The following is a 16,547-nucleotide window of genomic DNA, read 5'->3' as shown; positions in this document are numbered from 1 at the left end:
AATATGGATACCTGTTCAGTACGCAAGTACACTGGACTACAAGGACATTCATTGGCCTGCATTTCAGGACCTACTTGCAAAACCACCTTCCATTATATCAAAATGATATCAACAGATCATTCAACTATAAGAAATCTAGTCTATAAACGGTATTATGCTAAATGTCCTGCTTTAGCACCAGCCAATTTAAATAACATTCTTCTACATGGTACAGCAAAAGACCTACTTCAAGAAATCAACCATATCCAGAAAAAATATTTTGGAAGTGAAAGCCACTTATAGAATTAAATAGCTTTAAAGCAAATTAGCAACCATTCTATGCATGGCAACCTTCTACTACACACATACAAAAAAGAAATACTGAAATTTAAAAGTACATCTGCTGAAGTACCAAACCATGTGTGTGCATGTTGCCGTAGAACTTTGTATAAAAGTAACACAAAAACTGTAGACCTAACATACAAAATAGAAGACAATGAAGATTCTAAATGGTTTGAATTAGCTCTCTACCTTATAGTAGAAAACAAATACGAAATAACTGACCCTTTAATACTTTCCAGTTACTGCACTACAAAACTTGACAACAACTAAACTCCTTCACGTGCTATCACAAATAATTTGGAATTATTTCCACTACCCAAACCCCTACAACAACTCAATTTATATGAGAGCATCATAATTCAAACAGTGCACCCCTTTCAAGCAATAATATGCCTTCAACCAAACACAGCAAAATTACCTCCCTCTGAATTAGTGAAAGGTATTCGTGGAAAAGTAGTGTATTTACCATTAGATCTAAAACAAAATGTGCACACTCTAGGAGTACAACGTCCCATGGAGCAATCTTTAATTATCTTAGTAAATGGCGTACCTACAAAAGACGAAACAATTTGACAACAACTGGTAGATTTACATAAAGTTAGACAAGCCTTGCAATATCTAAAAGACAATAATGAATACTACAAAGACATTAATATTGAAGAAAACTTGAAGGATACCACTGAAATAATTCAAGAGACACAAGAAGCTGGTCAATTTTAGCTCCTAGACCCTGCTACAATATGCAATACTTTAGACCATTATACAATTCATCCATTGCACTCTAATGACACCATAGAAGATGCAGTAGAAACGTACCAAATGCGTCAAACAAAAGGATCACCAATCAGCATGTGGGAAAAAAGTATAGAAGCACATGCTTTTCCTCTACTCTTTCCTATTGGCAAAGGAGGAAGGTACGATGATAGACCTATTCAAATAACAGCATCAGAATACAGCTCGTTATGGATGTATTCTGAAGATCCAAGATTTAGACAAAATGTGGAATACATATTCCACCTACTCTTTGAAAGTGAAGTAGCAACTTAATGTTATGGAGTTGCACACACATTAAAATAAGTATCCCACTTTCAAAATATGTCAGCTACACAATTATTACAAAAAGTGCAACAAAAAGATGAGGTTTTACAATCAAATATTGCAAATCTATCAGCAAACATGCGTGGTACAAAAGAGTACTGGTTTCAACGTCATGGAGATGTACTTTGTATGATAAGAAACCTTGGCCCACCCACTTGGTTTGTTAAATTAAGTCGTGCAGAATATGCATGGGAAGATTTACATGATTTGCTACGCATATCAAACAAAAACAAAACAAACATAGATATACTAACTCCTGGAGAACTTTGTTCTCTAGATCCTGTTAATGTTTCAAGATATTTTCACCATCGCTTTATTGCTATGCTACACTTTATTTGCAATAAAACTGCTCCTCCCCTCAGAGAAGTCCAACACTTCTTTTGGAGAAAAGAATACCAAGCCATTTAGGAGCACCACATATCCACATGCTTTTATGGATTAAAGATGCTCCTAGATTTTGTCAAGGCAATGACGCCACTGTGTTACAGTTTATTGAAAAATATGTCACTTGTGAAATTCCATCAGAAGCAACAAATAGTGATCTTCATGCACATATTTTACAATTTCAAAGACACAAATGTGGCAAATATTGTCGTCGCAAATACAAAAACAAAGGGAAATACTACACCAAATGCCACTTTGGTTTCCCTAGACCGGTTATAAAAACAGGTCAGTGAGAAAATGTGTGTCTTCAGTTAGACATAGTGTTAAAGGTAAATCACCTAAAAATATATATTACATAAAAAGAACAGAAGAAGAAAAATATATCAATGATTACAATGCAATCATTGCCCACTTATGGAATGCAAACATAGATGTGCAGTACATTGCAGACCATTCCACTGCAGTTGCATGATATGTTAAAGCATACTTAACCAAAGCAGAAAGAACAGAGCTCCAAGACCTCAGGAATGACCTGTCATCAGACAAAACACTGTCTCAGAAATTATACAGCTTGGGCATAAAAATGCTCTCCCAAAGAGAATGTGGCTCCTATGAAGCAGCAGATCGTTTAACTGGTACTGCTTTGTATGGAAAATCTGAAAATATAGTATGGCTAAGTCTTGCTCCTGCTAAATCTAGAAAGAGAGTTCTAAAATCATACGAAGATATAGAAACAATAGCCAAACATGATCCCAACAGCCAAGACATTTAAAAAAAACAATTTACTGGACACATACTACCCAAACAGAAGTACAACTTTGGAAACCATGTGTCTATACCACAAAGCCAAAAACTTCACATCCAAAAATAATATAGAACCTGATGAACAAAAAGGTAAATACAGAGTGACAAATTGTGAAGGCAGCTTAGTAAAACTCACCAAATCAAATGTAATTAATCATATCAAATTGTCATTAAAGACTCCTCAACATAAATAACTATATTACATGTCCCTGCTACAACTCTTTAAACCATGGAGAAAAGAAGAAGAAATACTAGATAACTATGACTCCTATGAAGACGCTTTCAAAGCAAATGAAAGCACTATAACTGATGTCAACTTTACACAATACAAAACAAAGTTGCACAATGAACAGCGACACGAAGAAGAACTCCAGGCCCAACTAGATAAGGACACTCCTGACAGTAGTCAACCTTCTGTAACAGGAAGCCAAGAACCACAGGGAGAGCCTCTAATAACAATTGAGGCAGAATTAGCTATGACAGAAGTAGAAAACACCATGTGTCAGTATGAATATAAAGAAGACTTAACTACACTACAATCAAAACTAAACAATGAGCAACGTAGCATTTTTGAAGAAGTAACAAAAGAAATTGGACATGGTGTACAACATGAAAACAAAGAATGCACCTGCCAAAATTACAAACATATACTACTGTACGTCAGTGGTGAAGCTGGTTCTGGCAAAACATTCTTAATCAAAATCATCAGTAAATTCCTTCAGCAATTGACAAACAACAAACTGTCAGCTGTTGTCACTGCCCACACAGGTTTAGCCGCCTACAACATAGGCGGTGTCACTTTACACCGATTACTACTCCTGCCAGTAGAACACCAAAACAAATTAGACTATTACAAACTTTCTACAGAAGCTGCAATGGAACTACGCAGAGTATTAAAACAAATGAAAATGCTATTAATAGATGAAGTGAGCATGGTCTCCAACCTAATGTTGGCCTTGATTCATCTCAGATTACAAGAAGTACTCAAAACAAGCTACAAAGAGCTCTTTGGAGGAAAACACATTATTGTTTTGGAGATCTTCTTCAATTGACACCAGTGAAAGGTGAGCCTATTTTTAAAACCTTAGGACAAAAACTCTGCCGTAAAACTGTTGGCAGCATTGGAAATGTCAACCTTTGGCAACATTTCCAATACAGAGAATTAACAGAAAACATGCGGCAATCTGCAGATCTCACTTATGCCAACATCTTAAAAAGTATTAGAGTTAGTATATTATCTCAAGAAGCACAAGCAATATTGAAAACCCGGCACATTCATGCACTTCATGGCGATAATGCATGTGCTACGGATGTTATGGAACAATTAGCCCGCAAAAATGTCAATTGTATGGCCTTAATGCCAACTCTTGCAAGCTGTTTCAAATTCAATGAAAAAATGTTAAAAAAGAAATGCAACCAATAATTGAAATTAGCGCCACAGACAAACTGGACATACATGGTATATGACACTACCCATGTGTGAACAAGCCACAACGAGACTAAATAGTTTAGAAAATTCAATCTCCAACACAGCTGTATTGGAAAAACTATTAAAATTATCCTTAAATTGCAGAGTAATGCTTAAACGTAACCTGGACGTGGTCCAAGGACTAGTTAATGGAGCACTGGGTACAGTTGTTGGCTTTCAAACATACCCATGTGAAAACAACATTCAGTTTGTCAATATTCTCTTTGACAAACTTTCAGAAGTGAAAAGGATAGGACGCTCAACAGCTCGATTCCTTCTCTTCAAAGACATGTATGTACGCAGAGAACAATTTTCTCTAAGTCTTGCATACGCAGTCACCATTCATGAATCACAAGGTCTTACCCTAGACAAAGCATTGATAGACATTTGTAACACAGTCTTTAAAGAAGGCATGAGCTACGTAGCACTATCACGCTTACGTACACTTGACAGTCTATTTCTAATCAACTTTGATGCAAGTAAAGTAAACACTGATATTCCTTGCATTTCAGAATACAATAGACTTTGTTCACTATACACCCCCCATCTAAAAACATATCCTATTCCACAAAAAGTAAAATGATCTAAAAGAAAACTAAATCAAACAGAAATGCAACAGGATGTCACTGCAAATCCTCCAAAGAGATTAAAAGAAACTAATACTTCATCAAGTACCACAATCAAAAAAGAACCTATTAGGGAAAGTAAACCAGGTACTTCTTCAAAGAAGGAAGACAAACTCCAAAAAAAGCACTCAGATACAGAACTACCTGGTCCATTTAAACTTTCAAATGTAATTGATGTAAGTTGCTATGCAAATGTAGCAATGAATATTCTATTTCAATTACCACCAATAGTTGACAACATTTACTTACACAGTACAGACCAATTGTGTTTGCAAATGTTAGTACTTCATAGAAATGCAACAAACAATCCTGACAACATGTATAGTGTTTATGGAATAAGACAAAAATTGGACTACTGTGCTGGAATGGTGAAATTCACTATAAACTCACAGGAAGATCCACAAGAATTTGTAATGTACTTACTACAAGTACTGGAAAACAAAAACATACCTATAAATGAAATCTTCCAGATTTCATACATGTGGAAACATACATGCACTCTGTGCAACAATGTGACACAAGAACAAATTCCCAATGAGCGCTTTGTGTATGCATCAATACCTAATTTTGAATCCGTTCCATTTCAGCAACTTGTACAACATGCAAACCATGGTAGATTATGTACTACCTGCAATTCGGATAATCGCTCCACCTTACTAATACAAACACATAGTAAATACGTAATACTAATGCTTCTACGTTAAAATGCAGATGGTAGCAAAAACAACTGCAAGCTGACTGGATTCACACATGCTCAAGTATCACTTGGTAACAAAACTTTCACAACAATAGGTATAATCTACCACACAGAAGCCACAACCAATGCAGGTCACTATACTGCATATATAAAAAAAAATGTGGATAGTTCGAATGTAATGATAGTACCATAACTCTAAAGCAGAGATTACCTGCAAATCTTACAAACGCTTATTTAATCTTCTTAAAACCAAAATTTATTAACTAAACTGTACTTAAACATTAACTAAACTTCTATTAAAAAAAACTATAAACTGTTACAATATGCCAACAGCTATATAACTGCCCCAAGATTCTACAACAACTAAACAGATAAATCAATACCACTAAATTATATCAAACAATAAACAGTTAGAATACGCCAACTGGTATCTAACTTCCCCAAGATTTTCAATAGCTACACAGATAAATCAATACTACTACATTATAACAACAAATAGACAGTTAGAATACGCCAACTGGTAGCTAACTGCCCCAAATTGTACAATATCCAAACAGTAAATCAATACCACTTCATTATAACAAAAAAAAAGACTGTTGGAATATGTCAACAGGTATCTAACTGCTCCAAAAATCTGCAACAAGCCAATATATAGAGCATTAGCCAGAAACAACAAGTGAACATTGAAAACAAACAAACAAATAGACTGTAGCATAACAAGAAAAGGTTTTTTTTATCCATCATGGATTTTTTTTTCTCCCACAGACCCAATGATTTTAGCAACAAACACAGAAACTGAGCAAATTGCGCAGTACACTGGTTTGTAATCTACTAAATATGAGGGTAAAAAAAAAAAAGTTGATTATTCACTGTTATAAGTCGTTACAAAATACCAATACTAACATGATATTTTCTTTTATCACATAAATAAACAAGAAATACATGTACTCCAGTTACTAAACCAAACAGTAAGTATATTATATTAAGTACAACCATCACAGCAAATCACACCTATGGTGCTTATAAATGTGGTCTTGTCCATGCTCCCAAGACTCTATGCCCTGGCCACAACCACCGCAGCATATCACACCCATAGAGTCAAACATTTTAACTATGCTATATTGGCACTTTTAATGTCTGCGGACATGATGAGTGTTCCTAGAATAGTTTCAACTTGCCTACGAACAGTACGGACAGGCATAGCATCCTCAGGACACCCCCATTTTGTCTATTTACAAACATCCCAGGACACATAATGTGTTCTAAGAACATTTTCATCTTGCCACCGAACAATACGGACAGCGTCCTCCAGACACCCCCATTTCGTCCATTGACGAACATTTCAGGACAATACATGTGTTATTCGAACAGATTCAACTTGCTTTCGAACAATACGTACAGGCATAGTGTCCTCAGAACACCCCCATTTCGTTTATTTACAAACATCACAGGACATTTCATGTGTTCTTAGAATAATTTGAACTTGCTTGCGAACAGTATGCACAGGCATAACGTCCACAGAACACCCCCATTTTGTTTATTGACGAACATCCCAGGACACATGATGTGTTCTTAGAACAGATTCAACTTGCCTGCGAACAAAACAGACAGGCTTACCGTCCTCAGAACACACCCATTTCGTTTATTTTCGAACATTTCAGGACACTGCTAGTGTTCTTAGAACACTTTCAGCTTACTTGCAAACAATACGTACAGGCGTAGTGTCCTCAGAACACCCCCATTTTGTTTATTTACAAACATCCCAGGACACTTCATATGTTCTTAGAACAATTTGACCTTGCTTGCAAACAGTACGGACAGGCATACAGTCCTCAGGACACCCCCATTTTGTTTATTGACGAACATCCCAGGACACATAATGCGTTCTGAGAACAGATTCAACTTGCCTGTGAACAAAACGGACAGGCTTACCATCCTAAGAACACACCCATTTCATTTATTTTCGAGCATTTCAGGACACAGCGAGGGTTCTTAGAACACTTTCAGCTTGCTTGCGAACAATACGTACAGGCGTAGTGTCCTCAGAACACCCCCATTTTGTTTATTTAGAACATTTCAGAACATCTGCGTTGTCCGCGGACAGAGCGAACAAAACAGGGGGGTCTACCACCTAAATAAATACAACATTTAACCCATCTCTTACTCCCCCACCCTCCCAAACACTTTTACACACCAAAACACTCTATTAAATAGTATTTTTTCCACCAAGTTTCACAGCGCTGTCCGCGGACGTCCGCGAATTCAAGATGATGGCCGTTCCCAAAAATCTGACGCGCTTCACGCTATTCCACGGACATGACACAAGCCGGTTGGCCAATAAGGACAATGTCCGCGGAGCGAAAAGGGAAGTGTGTCTGCGGACCGAACATAGATATCACTAATTTTTTGTGACCTACTTTTTGGTCATTTTTTTAAAAACTTCTAAATTTGCAAAAGCACACTTTCGGGACCAAGCCGCTGCTCCTGGTTAAATTTGGTGAAAATCCGTCCAGCGGTTTGGGCTGTAGGCATGAGCAAAATTTTTTCCCCATTCAGTCTATGGGAAAAAATGAAGTTTTGGGACCCCCCTATAACTTTGCCCCCCTTGGACCAAACCTCAACAAACTTTGAAGAAAAATTCAGAGTGACCCATATATTTTTTTGCAAAGTTTGGTGAGGATCCGTCCAGGGAGAGCGAAGTTATAAGCCACCCAAAAAGGGCTCTTCCTATGGAAACAGAAACTTAAACATAACTACACAGCCACTACCGTATATATATATATATTTATGTATTCATTTATTTTACACACTCTTAAGTTCAACACAAGAGTTCAACACACAAATCACTATTATCAAGCAAGTTAAAACAGCCAAGAAAAGTATACCCAACTCCCTATTTAAATTGTAGACAAGTTTGAGCAAGAGTGAACACTGAGCAAAACGGCACTCTAATAAATTCTCAAGAGAGAGGGAAAGGACAAGTTATATAGCTTTAGACTCTGTAACACACCAGAAACACTTCCCAAGTAGATTGTGAACAAGTTAGGCAAGACAGTACTTCAGCATAAGCAATACTTTGGTGAAAACCGAGCAAAATGGCACTTCACAATATTAAAAAGGGGGAAGAAACAGGTGGTTATAAGAGTTAGGTGCACCAACACATTTCTAGGTTGAGAAGCAATCTAGAGAAGGCAGTTGTAACAGATTGAGCCAGAGTCAATTGGCCTGTGCCAGCATCAGTGGTACAAGGCAAAGTGGCCAGGATCAAAATGTTTTAGTAGCTGCAGTCAAGTCTTTGTTTAATGATTTGAAAAGGCGGTTGCAGAAAGTAAAAGATAATCTTAGATGATAGGGGCGGCCGACCCAGCAGATGAGTAAAGGATTTAAAACACCTTTAGCAGTACGCAACGAAACGGGAGGCCTGGAGGAACAATGCACCTTGAAAGTATAAGAGGGCCCTGCGGTGGCGGTAGTTCCTGTCAGTTTGGGAGATCCAGCAGAGGAAGAGAGGCTCTCGTCGTGGAGGAAGGTTTGAGTTACTGCACTGCTCAGGGATGAAGCCAGCCACGGTTCTGCCAAAACGAATAAAAGGTAAGCTCCTTTAAATTTCAGTCGTGGGGGACGGGTGCCTAGGTCTCCGAGTGCAGGGCACTGGCGATTCGAACAAGGCCGGTCCTGGAAGACGATTGGTGAACTAGTTGGCCCCACCAGCTCAAGGGAAGAAGACTCTTGCAGGTGAAGATCTCCTTGAGGCATTGGAGAAAAGTGGTGAGGATCTGCAGCAGGGCTTCACCGGCGGTTCAGTCATTGCAGATGTCTTCAGCTTCTCTCCTCTTCTGGTTTCTAGTTCCAGTGGTGACATCTTGTCCTCCAGTCCTTAGGACCCTGCTTTTATGCAGCAATACCCCCATTCATACAGCCTAGCTGTCACTCACACAATGGGGTGGCTCTCCTGGCAGGAGAACCCCCCAGCCTATCAGGGCAGATTGCGACTTGAGTTTTTTGTAAAAAAAAAAACGTTCTTTTTCGAATTTTTCAAACTGTTACAGAACAATCACACCCGCATTGGAGCGTGTTACCTATGCGCCATCTGACCCCCCAGGCCCCTCCTCAATTCATTCCCCCTCTCAGTCTACTGGGTTGATGGTAGGTTTTTTCTGCCTCCATGTATATTGGTGAGTGCGCTGGTTCAAGTGTTTGGATAAGTTAAGTCTCAGCGTCCTGGGTGCTGTGCCTTCCTGGCGAGGATGAAGTGTCCTTGTCTGCCTCGTTGATTAGGTATGTTACAAGTTGACTCCAAATATCAGGGGGCGTGCATGTTGGGGTAATGTCTTGATGAAGTCTGACTATGTCCTGGCTCTATGCCAGTTTGCTACCGTCTGGGCCGGTCCCGGTCCCCATGACATGGCGATTCTTCTGCGAGCTAGGGTTAGCAGTACTCCTGCTAGTTTCCTCACTGCTGGTGAGAGCTGTTTCGTCATCCCGAGCAATGCTACCATCGGAATGGGCTGTGTTTCCTCTCCTATGATTGCTGATGTCATCTGAAGGTCTTGGGTCCAGAATGGTGTCAGCTTGGGGCAGTCCCATGCGAGGTGTATAAAGTCAGCTGTGTGGCTTCCGCATCTTTCACACTTTGCGGGTACATCTGATTGTTGTCTGCTCTTTTTGGAGGGGGTAAAGTACGTCTGGTGTAGGAAGTTAAAGTAGATTTGCTTGAGACATGAATTGAGAGCGATTTTTTGTGTTTGTCGCAGGATATATGTCCATTCCTCTTCCGGGATTACTGATTGGAGGGATCTTTCCCATCTTGTTTATGTGCGTGTGTTGACAGATACTGTGTCTGTAAAGATGGATTTGTAGATGGTTGAGACTAGTCTACCCTCGCCTTGCGCCTGGATCACATTATGTAATAGTTGCCAAGTTGGGGGTTGTTTAAAGGAGGGGAATATTGCTTGGAGAGTATATTGGGTTCTAAAGTATAGAAACTTGTCCAGGGGGGTGGTGCATCCTCTTTCTGTTGCTTGTTGGGGTGTAATAAAGATCCCTTCATTAAACAGGTCCCCCAGGGTGTTTATCTGTAGCTTCTCCGCCCATTGGTGAAAAACCCTTTCAGAGGTCAGGGGGATCCCTAGTATGAATTTCACCGGCAGGAGGGGCGAGTATGTCACTTGAACTTTGTATTTTTGTGCGAGCCTCCTCCAGATCCCATAGGTCATAGGAACCACGTTCATAGTATTAAAGGGTACTGGGATCTGACTGATGATGACCACCCTCAGCAAATTGGGAGTAGCCAGGGCCCACTCAATTTGCACGTGTGGTCTGACAAAGTGCATTGCGTACCAATGGTTGAGGAACTGTGCTTGGCCGCCCAGAAGTACCTCTCTAAGTCTGAAATAGATAGTCCCCCACTGGATACTGGAAGTATCAGTGTTGAGTGAGCGTCTCTGGCCGGTTTACCCGCCCATAGTAGTTCGAGGACTAGGCTTTTAGTTCTCTTTAAAAAGGATTGTGCGATCAGAATGGGGATGTTGGAGAATAGGTATAGTAGTTTCGGTAGGATCACCATTTTAACTAGTGAGGCTCTTCCCCACAGGGTCAGTGGGAGGGACTTCCAGCGGCTTACTTTCTCCTGTATTGTTTTCAATACTGCTTCGTAGTTGTCTCGGAATACATCGTGGTAGCTTAATGACTATAATATCCCCAGGTAGCGTATCCGAGAAATCTCCCATGCAAGTGATAGTCATCAGTGAATGCTGTAGTGGTTGGGGTCAGCTGGAATATGATAGATTTAGTGTGATTAATTTTTAGCCCAGATATTGCCCTGAATTTAATTACTTCTCTCCTGACTGTGTTTAGGTATTCACTGGGGTTGTGTACAAATAATGCTATGTTGTCCGCATAGAAGGATATGATCAGCCTGTGCAGGCCGATTCTGAGCCCTATGTGGAGTTGCTGGGATCGTAAGTTCGATGCTAGGGGTTCCATTATTAGTGCGAATATTAACGCTGATAGCGAACACACTTGTCTGGTGCCTCATTGTAGTTGGATTGGAGAAGATCTTGATGAACCCGCTAATATGGTAGCTTGGGGGTTGTTATGTAGCAGGGAGATGAGTCTAATGAATTGGGCACCTAGGCCCATCTGGGTGAGCACTGCGAATAGGAAGGGCCATTCTACCGAATTGAAGGCCTTTTCGGCATCAAGCAGAACAGCGACAGCCTGGTGAGTGGGGTCAAGGGCTTCGACAATTCCAAACAGCCTCCTGATGCTGTATGTCGTACTGCGACCAGGCACAAAGCCTGCCTGATCCGCAAGCAGCAGGGCGGGCATCAGCGGCAGTAACCTGTTCGTGAGTATTTTCGCCAATATCTTGTTATCGAGGTTTAATAGAGATATGGGCCTATACAATTCGCATTCTTCTGGGGATTTGCCAGTCTTGTACTATAAAATTATATCGGCCTCGCGGGAAGACTGTGGGAGGGAGCCCGTTTCCAGCGCCTCTCCATACATCTCTACTATAAGGGAAGCTAGGGTATTGGCAAAGGCTTTGTAAAATTCTCCCATTAGGCCGTCGGGCCCTGGGGCTTTGGTGGTTGGAAGGGTTTTGATGGCTTCTAATATCTCTTCTGATGTGATGGGTTCACGCAGCTCTCTCTCCACCCAGTAGAGCTCAGTATCCTTGACGTACCTGTTTAGGGTGTCAGTGTCTGAGTTGTATTGTGAGGAATACAGGTTTTGGTAAAAGATTTTGAATTCTTCGACTATTTCCTCATCCGTGTGCCAAGCCTGCCTTGACTGGTTTGTATCCTTTCAACCGTCGTCGGTTTCCTGATGGTGTTGATCAGTCTTGCAAGGAGGGCTCCCAGCTTTTGGCCCTCGCCCTATTGACCGACTTGACTGTTTCTGCCAAGGAATTTTAATTCCCGTTCTGCCGTGCTTCTGAAAGTTTGTAACCCTTCTTTGAATGCTGCTTGGGAGCGTGGGTCATTCGTGGTGGATAATTTGAGTTCAAGGTGCTTTAACCGTTCCTGGCTGGAGGTCAGTTCCCGTCGGATCAGCTTAAGGATGCCATTCTCCTTAGCCAGGCAGATGCCTCTTATGAAGCACTTCAGCGTTTCCCAAATTGTACCCATCGAGTCTACTGTGCCCAAGTTTGTTTCTAAGAATGAAGAGCTTTCATCTCGTAGTTCTGATGCAAACACTTGATCTTGCAGGGATCCATGATTGAAGCGCCAGTGCAGCATGCAAGATTTGGTGGCCGACGGGTTGCAGATGAAGGTTACCGGGGAGTGATCTGAGAAAGTTTTAGGCAGAATTTGACAGGGCCCCCAGTGAAGAGGACCCCTGGCCGAAAAGAATATGCAATCATTTCCAGAGCTGGTCTTATTCACTGCTGAGTGGAACGTGTAGTCGCGCTGCTCCCAATTGCTGTGTCTCCATGCATCTACAATAACGTAGGCTCTGCATATTTCCTGCACTTGTACACTGGCTTTGGAGATGGCCGATGTTGTGGTCTAGGGCAGTGTTCAGATCACCCCCCCAAATGACCGTCATGGAGATTTGTGCTGAGAGGTGTGTGAGCACCCAGTCAAAATTGTTTGCTCCAGGATTGCCACTCTTCTGGCATATGACGAGAAGTATCTATGACAGCCCCAATTTCGGGCCCATTGGTGTTCTGTTTCAGGGATTAGATGTGTCTATTGGATCATAGCTACATCAATGTCATGTATTTTCAAGAATTGCAGAATATTTCTTGTTTTAGAAGGGAGGTTGCATCCCCTAATGTTCCATGTGGCGACTTTGAATTGTTTGTTCGGCTTGCGTGTTTAAGCTAGTGTTTTTGCGTCTAATTTGACGGGTCGCAAAGCGCCGTGGGCGGCATCTACAGTTGAGTGTCAGAGGCCTCCATGGTGTTCGGAGGAGGGGGCACGGTACTGCATGGTAGTCTGGGGGGTCGGTATGGGTAGGTGGTTCGGAGGCGCAAACCCATCCCCATTCTTCAACTTCCTTCCTTACATGGGCAACCCCCAACTTGCCTGTTTGCTCACTTGAAAGGGTTACGAACCGCAACGGTGCATGTCTGTTACCCAGATTTCCACCCATTAACAATAAACAGTTGAGGTGACTTTGCTGTGCAAGAGGTACCAGGGGCTTCCCAGGTTGCACGCCTCGGAGTGCATAATTCCCGTGATTATTTCGGTAAGGTAGCTGCATTTTGTACTTAAGTTTCATGCTGTTGACCTTAAGCTGGTTATGTTGGGTTTCTGTGGAATCTTTCCCTCTGCACACGTGCCTGGTTGGGGTTTAGCCCGGGACAACCAGCACGATCTAGGAATGCGTTTGTCTCCTCCGGTGTTTGGAAGAAGTGGACTTTACCACCATGTTAAACTCTTAGCCGAGCTGGGAAGATCATAGAATAGGAGATTTGGTCCTTGAGCCTTTGTCTGATGGAGGTGAAGGTTCTTCTTTGCGACTGGACTGCCGGGTAGAAGTCGGGATAAAAGTGTATCCTGTCTCCTTCGTGATGTAATTCGCCTTCCTCTCTGGCCAGTCAGAGAATGGTATCACGGTCCTTATAGTTAAACACTTTAGCAATTATCCGCCTGGAAGGAGCACCCGGAGCAGTTTTTGAGGATGGAATTCTATGGGCTCTCTCTACCACAAACATGTGAGAGAGAGCTTCCCGACTGAAAAGAGCAATGCAGAGCGATTTGACAAAGTCTTCCATTTTGGATTGCAACTGGTGTTCCCTCAACCCGACAATCTGAATGTTATTTCTTCTCGAGCAACCTTCCAAATCTTCACATCTAGTGTTGGTTTGCCTTCATTTGGGTCTCAAGTTGGGTGACATTTGCTGCTAGGGTCACTGCACCATCATCTAGGTTAGATATGCGCTGCTCTACCTCGTTCAGGCACTCAGCATGGGTGTCCATTTGGTGCTGTAGGAGGTCAACTTTAGGGGAGAGTCCATCCATTTTGTTGTTTAGATTTCCTATGCCTGCTTTCAGGTCTAGCAGGAGTCCTTTGATGTCAGTGGCGGAGGTTCCTTCGTCCATTTGGTGTGAGTCGGCCATTGAGTGTTCTGGATCTTCCTGGAACCTGGGGGTTTTGCGGGTTTCTCTGGTCTCAAAAGTTAGTTTTCTCTGTGATCTGTCCATTTTCCCCATTGGATTTACATAGTTGGAGATGGCTCCGCATAGGAAGTGGTGTTTGCAGGTGGTTACCAATGCGCCAGTGAGGCCTCGGCGCTGCAGCCAGATGTGCGCTGTGCGGGGGTAGCTGGTTTTCGAAGACAGATGTGGTGTTTGACTCCGGATCGGCCTGCTAGCTTAAGGATCCTGTGAGGGCTCAGGGGCACAATATAAGGTTTGGGGGTATGAGTGTGCTGCTTTCCAGGAGATAGGTCCCTTAGCTGATGTGGATGCGAGCTGTGGACTTCTCCTCACCCCACCTTGTTCAGAGCGGGGGGTCCAAGGTGCGGTGCCCTCATGCGGGTGGTATGATCTGGTGGGGGAGGCTGGTTTGTAGGGATTGGTGGCCAGATTTCAATAGGCAATCTGCTCGAGCGCGTGGGAGGTCACAGCAGGGGTGTGGGAGGACACCTGAACTGAAGAGTGGGTGGTGGAGCGCCTCCGCCCTCCCACGGGCTGCCACTCGTTGCTCCACTGTCCGCTGTGCTTCCCTGCCTGCCTCCAGTGCCAAACTCAGGCAGCTGCATTTGGGGTTGCTGCTTCACCGTTTTTGCCCCAAATTTCGCGTGTTTGTAGGGCAGCGTCTAGACTGCCAGGCTGGTGTGCGGTCAGGCCGGTAAAATACCGATTAGGACAGGATTATGCAGGATTGATTCTGGGCTGTGCGGGAGCTCGCTAAGATGCAGCCATCTTGGTTGGCCCTCTACCGCCCTCTGAGTGCGACTTGGTTGCCCACGGTGTCTATTCCCCCTCCCCCACATCCTGTCTACCCCAGACTCAGTGGCGCCGAGAGGAGGGCTTATGTGCAGAAGCCCGCCAAAAGGAAGAACAAAGGATCCCCAACCTGGGTTAAGATTTCAGAGAAAGACACAAGAAAGCCATATTATTAAAGTTCTGGCAAAAAATAAAACACAGAATTAAAGTTAATAATAAAATAAACCAGAGGTTTGTTAGAGGCTGTCAGTAAAAGTGGTAGCCTCAACAATGGGAAATCCCATAGGGAAATATTTGCGGTCAAATATTTACGGTAGTAACTGCTGCCACCAGCCAGAAACTTTGGAGAGAGACACTGGATGGTACCCTCTCGAAAATGAACACTAGGGAACAACTATTAACCCTTTTCAGTACTTCCATAGTAAAATGGGTTGTACTGGTTTTGTTCATAAGTATTACTTAGTAAGTCAATGGGGACTTTAAATGCCCTTGGAGACAGTAGTCTGTCCCAGGGTATGGAGTCTGTGTTTGGCGGTCACTGTGACACCCCTGTGTTACTGCACTGAGGGTGCTGTGTAACACATATGTAAAAAGATGATACCTATGAGGGTGAGGAAAAAAGAGTCTCACTCTTAGCAGGAGAGAAAAATAAACCCTTCAAATCCAGCAAAGCTGCTCGGGGCCACTATAGGTAAGGGAAATTAGCCCTAGAAGAGAATCCTCCCTAACATTCGCCCCGCCGGCCGCAGACTAAGGGACATGAGGATCTAATCCACTCCTGGATGAGTCTCTTACCTCTAGTCAGTTAAAAACATCCTAGCGAGACCATCAGCATTTTCGTGATGACATCCTGACCTGTGCTCAATGGTAAAATCAAACCCTTGGAGGCAGATTGACCATCTTAACAGTTTTGGGTTCCCCCCTTTCATTTGCATCAACCATCTCACGGGTTGGTGGTTAGTCTGAATGGTGAAAGTAAAACCATACAAGTATGGCCTAAACTTCTTCAGAGACCACACAATGGCAAAACATTATCTCCCAATAGGTGCCCACCTTGTCTCAGGTTCCTTCAGTTTCCTACTGAAGAAGCAAATGGGGTGTTCCCTAATTTACTCATCCAGTTGACTAATGACTGCACCTATACCTGTATTTGAAGATTCTGTTTGCACAATGAAGCGTTGGTGGTAGTCAGGAACTCTTAGAACTGGAGCTTGACAAAGGGCTCTTTTCAGACTTTCAAAGGC

Source organism: Ambystoma mexicanum, chromosome 7p (genome assembly GCF_040938575.1).
Source record: "Ambystoma mexicanum isolate Mex_15411 chromosome 7p, UKY_AmexF1_1, whole genome shotgun sequence".
Taxonomy (NCBI): domain Eukaryota; kingdom Metazoa; phylum Chordata; class Amphibia; order Caudata; family Ambystomatidae; genus Ambystoma; species Ambystoma mexicanum.
The sequence above is the reverse complement of the archived record's forward strand: the minus strand, read 5'-3'. Positions refer to the sequence as shown.